The sequence below is a fragment of the Camarhynchus parvulus genome, chromosome 2 (genome assembly GCF_901933205.1).
Source record: "Camarhynchus parvulus chromosome 2, STF_HiC, whole genome shotgun sequence".
Lineage (NCBI taxonomy): Eukaryota > Metazoa > Chordata > Aves > Passeriformes > Thraupidae > Camarhynchus > Camarhynchus parvulus.
Window position 1 is genome coordinate 142,989,248 of NC_044572.1, and position 8,323 is coordinate 142,997,570.

The following is an 8,323-nucleotide window of genomic DNA, read 5'->3' on the forward strand; positions in this document are numbered from 1 at the left end:
TTAAGTGAAAAAACAAAACAAAACCTCCCAGGTGCATTTGTGAATCTATCAGTTAGGCATCTTATAAATAACCTTGTTCATTAAAAGATTAGTTTTACACTTGATAAAATATAATCTTCATGAAATCCATGATAATCTCTCAATTTAAGCTAATATCTTTAAAGAAATTTAGTATAACACACTGAACACAAAACATAATGGAAATGTTAATTGTTTAAAAGAACAAAATTAAGATGGTTTCCAAAACAAAACAAACAGGAAAAAAAAAAAAAAAAAAAAAAAAATCATCCTCATTAAAGCAGGAATGTGTGCACTATTTTATGTAAGTTAACTTCATTTTAAGTGTGTTTTACCTGTGTCAAAGAAAAATTTGCTTGTTTTGTTAGCAGAACATAGATCAGAGGAGTCCATAAACCATCCCTATGAATTCTTTTATCATACCTGCATTCCGTTCTCTGTAAACAAAACAAAGCCAAATCTGGATTCAATGAGCCAAAGCTTGCCTTCAGATGTGGGCGAGCATCTCACTTAAATGTCAGGTACAGGCAGGTGCTCAGATCAGAGGAAATAATTTAACACCATGATGAAACACTGGGGAGAGGAGCCTTGTGGGGGAAAAGGTCCAAGGGTATTTTTAGGGCAGTAATTTTTAATCCAGATTTGGAAATGTCAATTTTCAAAGAAGAATTTTCCAGCGCTTTACATTTTTTCTGGGTTTTTTTAAAAAAATTATTTCCTGGTCAAGACCAAGCAAACTGTCCAGAAAAAGTTCAAGAAACCCAAATCAGTATGAAAGAGGTCAATGCCAATTCTACTTCAGCAAGTGGGTGACGCTCTCCCCTCTCAGTTGCTTATTTTCCTACTTTCCTTTAAGGTTCTTTTTCCTGCTGTCTGCTTCAAATCACATGGACGTGTCAATGTAAAATTTGCATTTGGCTCAGCCTGGTCTGTGATGCAATGATATGCATCCTGTTCAATTTAACCTTCAGTATTCAAAGAAAAAAAAGCTTAACAGGTTAATACTGGGTGATGGTAACTGTCAGAGTCACCTGAATAAAAATGAATGTCAGAACAAATCAGATTTTGGAACTGAATGTTCTTGAATATTCAGTTTGTCTCAGGAAGCAATTTCTTGGGACTGGTGTAGTCTGTTTCCCTGGATACCTTTGGCTAATACTGGTCCAGCTGAATGGAATCCATCTGAGCTACCAAAAAAAAACTCTTCAGTGTTTCATCTAGTTTATATATTATTGTGAACTTAAACTTGATAGTCACAAAACAGAAGGTACTGTGGTGGTATCCACAGCAGTGAGCAAGAGGATCAACTTTTTATTTTAAGGAATTTAAAGAGTTCACTCAGAACTGTTGCATTAAGCATTTCTACGATGCCTATTCATATAGATATACAAGTACTCCACATACCTCATATAATTTGATTTCATAATGCTTCTTAAGGAGGAATATTCTTCCCACTAACAGAGAGGGAGAGCTGGATAATGAGATGTTTCATTTCCTCCAGAGATCATGGCAAAAGCAGGAATTGCAAAGTGGGTCCAGAGTATTCCAATGCTGCACCACGGGTCTGCTCAAGGACTCTGTGGTCAGGTCCATATGAAAAAACAGCTAATGTGAGCACTGTTCAAAGTCTGGCCAATTTACCTGCAACAAGTTAAAAACTTAACAAGGAGTTCTTGCTCTTTTTTTTTTGTCTTTTAGCAAGTTTATTTTGTAGCCATGTTAACAGTTATGACAAGAGGCTTCAAATGGACTCTCTAAATCCAGGTGCATATTTTATATACAGCAAAACCCGTAGGAAATGTCCTTAAAACTGCTGTTAGAGGGTGAGCACATTCAAGTGATAATTCTGGAGGTGCCTATATTGCACCTTTACTGTGTACTGCTTCCTTGCAAAATATCTGTGGGAGAATGAATGGGGAAGTGGATTTACAAGAGTCATTCACAGAACAATCGTAACCCTTCACCAAAATCACAGGCAATGTAGAGTTCTCCAGCATTATAAAACACTTGCAGGAAGCCTGAAAGGGTTTGGGTTTCCCAGCTTCAGAAGACAGGAGTGAGAGCAAAATCAGCTCTTTTGAAATATTTAACTGGACCTTTGGAACCAGGTTATGATCAAGGATAAGAATGGATGGAAAATACCATTTGCTTTTCAACATCTGCTTAACTTGCTCATGGGTGTTTGCTATCAACAGTCTTTGAATGATCCAAGAGAAAACAATGTTCCTAGTTTCATGGATATTTTACTTCTGAAACCAGAAAATATGATATATTCATAAGAACACAGCACTGGAAATATCATCAAACACCAGTACCCATCCTTCCCAGGCCCATCCAGAGTGGGATCCTACAGCTGCAGTTAATTGAGTTGTATATTACCACTCACAAGTAATTAAATTCTTTGAGTTTTTCGGTGTCGCAGGGTACTTTTTGCACCCATTCTTATGAATATATTTTAGTCTTTCTGTATAATACAGACACAAGTTCTTCAAATAACATGTCTGTCAAGTTGTGTTATAATTTAGTCTTGTAGGCACATTTCCTATCCTGATTTAAAGAAATGTAGAATGACAGAGAGGTCATGCCTTTCCTGAACAACCATTTCCAAAGCTAAATTATAAAACCCAATCAACTAAACACACACACACACAAAACGCCCCTGTATGCCTGTTTTCTTGCCTCGTTTTGTCTTACTTTGTCTCTCAACCTTGTGGTGTCCTCTTGTCATTTATGAATGCCAGAGTTTTGCAGCACCAGAAATCTCGTCACTCTGAGATACTTATGCACAGTGATCATGTCATACCTTAGTCATCACTTAGAGTACACCATGGAGTGAATTGCTTGAATTACTCTAAAAGGCATTATTTCCATATCTCAGGTAATAACTTTGTCTTTAGGAATAACCAATAGAAGAGACAAGCATGCAAATATTTTTGAAAGCACTAAAAGAGGTAAACTCTAGATCTATATTAATTTATTTAACATCACCATTTATAGGCGAAAATCATTCTTTTTTAAATTCTCGTAAATCAGGAAAGTTGCAGAAGATCACAAATTCCACAGTTGCCTGCACTGTCAGTGCCTCAGGTAGCCAGCACAGGTGAAGAGAACCCCTTATGTAAGGCAACAGCCAAGCGACCACATGAGGTTGATTTGCTGGAAATATAAAGTCCCAGAGACCTCCTCCATGTCAGAAAATATTTTTTGTAGAACAAAGCATAGAAGAATGAAAGAAAACCAAACCATAGCATTACATAAAGCGGAGGTAATTTTTGACCTTCAGACCCTTCAGAAAGGAGTCCTGTATTGATACAAAAAAAAATCTGCCATATGGAGTCTACTTCTATTTATCATAAACTTGTCCAGAAGGAAGGAAGATTCTTTGGAAAATAAATCATAAATACCCTAGGTATTTTTTTGTTTCCAGACATGAAAATAATCTTTCTCTAATTTGCCTAATGTGATCAGTGCTTGCTTTACTTTATGTCCTAAGTTCTACATGACAGTGTGGCAGTTCAGCTAGATACTTGATTGTCTTGACAAATGACAATTATAGGGCATTAATGTGGGCTGTTAGTACAAGACCTCTCTCCACCTGCAACTTTGTTCCTCCTTTTGATGTGCGCCTAGGATACTACCCAAAAAGCTCTAGGGTTTTTTTGTAATTACAGAAAGTATAATCTGTGATTATTACAGATTCTTGCAGTGAGAAATTTGAGGGCAGATTCATTTTACCTGATTGCAAGTGTTTGTAATGCAGGTCCACCTGAGCTTGTCACATAGGGACCACTTTAGAATCAACAGAAGAAATTAGCATTCTTAGGGCACGTACAGCCCATTTTGGCTGTTGGCTGCAGGATAAGTGTTGATACCTTTTCACTGACTTTAGATTTCTGACAGTGCTCAGATGTTATGACTGATTCTCGGAAACTGACAAATAGGTGGGTGTGATATGTTCCTCACGTCACCATTTAGCTTTTTATTAACTTTGAAACAGTTTTGTTAACTAGAAATAGTTCAAGAGAACTGTTACCTCATTCTGGAGTGCCCAGTCACTGCAGACATCATACTTGGTATTTGCTGGCTCACTGGACATGGGCTCCAGGTCAGTGTCACACTGGTACAGCTATTTCCGGTACTTCTTTAGGACCATGAGCACAGCCCTGCATGAGCATTTGCTGTTGTCACAGAAGCTGCCGCCTTCCTTGCCACCCATGCCTAGGTGTGGTGATGAACTTACCAAGGCCATTTTCGGCCTGACTCTGGTGCCAAAGTCACTTCCCAAGATAGAGATGTAGAAGACAAAGTGGTACTCTTCACGAAAATTGGAAGTAAACAGTTTGGCCAAAATTATGTGTGTGCCACCCTATTTTCCCCTGAAATAGTCTTAGGATCTATACTTGTTTTACATCATGCCAAATCTTGCTGTAGAAATGCGTTTTGTATCTGTCCTGTAGGACTTAGGAGTCTTTGTTAGGAACACAACATGGCTTTAAATTTAGTTTATTTGCAACAGCAGTAGTTGGTTCTTTTTTTTTTTTTTCTGTGTGGGCATTTTTCTTACTCCTTACCACCTAAATAATATAGAAAATATATGCAGCTGAGCAAGGCATTTTACTAAGTGCTTTTGCTCTGGCCAGCTGTAATTGCTACACACTAACAAATCCTATAAATAAAACTGGGTTTCTTCCAGGGATGAAAGATACTAAATGCTTTCTTGCTGGAGTGTGAAATCAGTGAAGACTTTAATCTGATACGATCTGGCAATATGTCAGGTTTAGAAGACCCCAGGTGGGCCGAGGTTGTAGGACAGAGTGATGAGCTGAGAACAGAAGGAATAAACCATGGACTCAGAAATCAAAAGGCCCCACTCAAAGATATGAAACAAAGAATGGAGAGACTGACCTACATATTCTATTTCAGTTGATCCTCCAGTATTGCACTTCTTTTTTTATGTCTTCTGCTAACTCATGTCTTCAGAGTAGATAAATCTAATAGAGTAAAATCACTGAGATGGATATATTGCTGCCTGCCTGATTTCCTCTGGAGGGTGGGTAGCTGGGATTTATAATCTCAGGGGATTATCAGGAAGTACCAGATTACTGTGAAAAGTTCTGAGAAGTTCTAAAAATAGGGAAAATTGTTTGTCCTCCATGGGATCTGTTTCAGCTCACATACAATAAGTGCAAATTACTGATGAAGCTAAAATAAAAATGACTCTTCCAAAGCTGTTGCCACACTTTGAAATGGAGATGTCCAGATCATAGCTGGGTTATGTGATTCACAATTGGGTATTGCCCTTGAGATATTGCCCCGTCGCCTATTGAAATTCAGTAGAAACTGTGAAATCAGTGAGTTGATAAGTTATTGGAGAGTCAGACTGACCCACAAAAGTGTGTACCAAGAGCAGAACAGCAAAAGCTTTGCTTACAGTTCCTTAATGTTAAAGCTAAGCCAAGCAGCAAGGAATGATGTTACACACTGCAAACCATTAGTGTGTGGAAGACATCTGATGCAAAAATGCCCCATTAAAAAAACCCCAAAAAACAACAACAACAACAAAACCCCAACCTCATAACTTCAGCATTAAGAACGATTTTATTTATCATAAAATTTACCTTCTTAATTAAATTATATGTACTTGGAGATCACTTCCATTCTGTTTTGTTGGGCTTTTTTCCTAAAAAAGCATAGGAATGTCTATGCATATGTAAATGTTCCTCAGTTATAACCAAATAACATTTGAACTACTTAACCAGATTCAATAATGTTAAAAGAGACATCGAAACCCTAAAGAAATTCTTGTGACTTTTATGAAAATAGGTCACCAGATTGAACAGAGACCCTTCTTAAATTATTTAACTGAGTGTCCTGCAACAGTACTAGGTTCTACGTGGGGGAAATAAAAGACCTTATGAATGTTTCATCTACCAAGAAAACTTCAAATGGACTCTGAAATTTCACATGGACAAGTTCCAGCACATACAGTGATATTTATCTTTTTGGGTTGCTCACAGAGGGCCAGAGTCAGCAACTCTTAGTCCAGGGTGTTGTCAAATAACTCTGACTTACTGGATGTAGGAAGAGAAGCTGATTTTAAGAATTCTGATGAGAAAAGTTTGGTGTATGTTTTATTCTTACCCAATTGTATCTGTTTCTTACATCATCATTTTATTCATAAATGTTTTTAGAAGTATCATATAATTTCGTTTTTGGCAACATAAAAGTAATCCTCCTGAGTAGACTAGTTTTACATCAGAGAGTGTATCTGGAAGCAGAATGAGACCTGATAATTTGAGACATTCCATGGATCTGATAATGTGCTCTCTATGAAATTTATCAAAAATACTCCCATTATGTTCATTGGCCTTGGGATCAGGCCTTTAGAAGATGGTGCACACAGTGTAAATCTGGATGGTTGGGGTTTTTTTTGGTTTTTTGTTTTTTTTTTTTTTGTCATTTGAATTTAGACAAGATACACTTTTTCCCAGCTCCTAAGCTAAATGACCACTCATCATAAACTGTTACCATTTTGTTTATTAATTTTAAATGTCACAGCAGAGATGCCCATCCTCTTCCTGACTTGATAATATTAAAAAAACCCACAAATAATATGTTTTATTAAAGCCCAGATATTTTCAATAGCAGCTTTTATAAAAGATAGTTCATGTTCCAGCCCTAATGATGCTGCTCCTATATAATTTTTCTATTGCATGAACAGGGAAACTTTTGGTAAATTGGATATAACTGTACAACAACATCTACCATAGTATGATTTTAAATACTACTAATAATATTTTAGTGTTATAGAGTATGTTCATTGAAAGCTATCTAAATTTCTTTTCAGGCCTAAGAAATTCAGTATAATGTAATTCAGTTTGGTAATAATAAAATTATTACCAAATAATAAAAGCACAGAGAGATGATTAAAGTTTAGATATTATTGTTTTAATATGAAAGAGACATGAACTTCTTTTTCACACAATTCTGTTTTTAATTTGCATACATAAATGCTTTTCTGAAATTAAACCAATGCAAGTAACTTTCCATTGGTCCAAGAATAGAATGGCAGTAAATATAACACTGAGGAAAATAGCTAAAAGGGCAAGAATTTATTGGAAACAAAAATAGGTAAGCTTTAGGTCATTTCAAGATTTAATGTTTTTTAGAGTCAATTCACTATTATTTCATAATGCCACCTAGCAGCCAGAAGTCATTATATTCCTAACCAATTTGTCTTTTATTTCACCATGCTTTGTAAAGATGTCCTAGTAGTTTGTTAGAAATTAGCACACAAGAAAATAATTGTGGCAATATGCCCATTACTGACTGCATAAAAATCTTGCTTTATGAAACACTTCCAAAATGTCAATTACACAATCAGGACATAAAACCTGGTTGTGAAAAAAATTGCTTAAGAATCTGCATTTGCATTCGGGATTACATGATTGCATTTTATATTATCAATAAGTATTCTTCTTTATTGAAAATAATTTTTCCTCTTTGACTGTAAGAATGATTTTCCTAAAAAGTACAGTTAAAGAACATAAGTAACTTGGATAATGCTTCCTAATGGAAACAACAGATAAAGGCTTAATGTTTTTTTCACTTTAAAAGTTTAATTGAAATTCTAATCTGCTTACACAGACAGAAACAGTAGTTTTCCTTTTTCCCAGTCATTGGAAGTGAGACTTGATACAATAAGTACTTACTGAGTAGGAAAAGACTAGCAAAAGCAAGGACCAGTCACCCAAAATGGTAGGCATGTATTCAACTACTTTACTCCAAAATTGTTGTGCTCCATGAATAAAACAGTACTTCATTCCAAAATTGTTAAAATGTGTTCACTGGAATTAGAACACACAGAACAACAAAGTATTGGGTCTATTAAATATTTAATCAACTGACTACATGCTTCAATTATTTTTTCCAATTACCACAGTCCTTGATCCTGCCCCAAAAAATGTCTCAATGTGTGTGTCACAGTCCAGCCAAGAACTACTCTGCGCCCAGTGAATTACTGTGAATGGAGTGAGTTCTCTGCATATTGTGTACTTCCAAGCTGCCTCTGATACCAGTGATACTAGAACTTGTGTGGAAGCTTAGATTAATTTTCTGGCTGCTGTCACTGGCGTATCAACCTTCAAAGTCACCCCATCTCATCCCGAGCTCATAACCCTTCCCCATGGTCTCTTGGATGTGCTCCTCCAAAGGGCCAGTGTGGTCTTCAGTGGAGCTGCCTACAGAAAAACATGGGGAAGGAATAAGACATGCAGAGTGCTTGGAAATTTCCTAACTGCAGTCA

The 8,323-nt window shown here is 36.4% G+C and overlaps 1 pseudogene; it reads right to left on the reverse strand.

Annotated features, from left to right (window-relative positions):
* Positions 1-4,267, reverse strand: part of LOC115912893 — a 112,762-nt pseudogene extending 108,495 nt beyond the window's left edge.
* Positions 4,268-8,323: the final 4,056 nt, after the last annotated feature.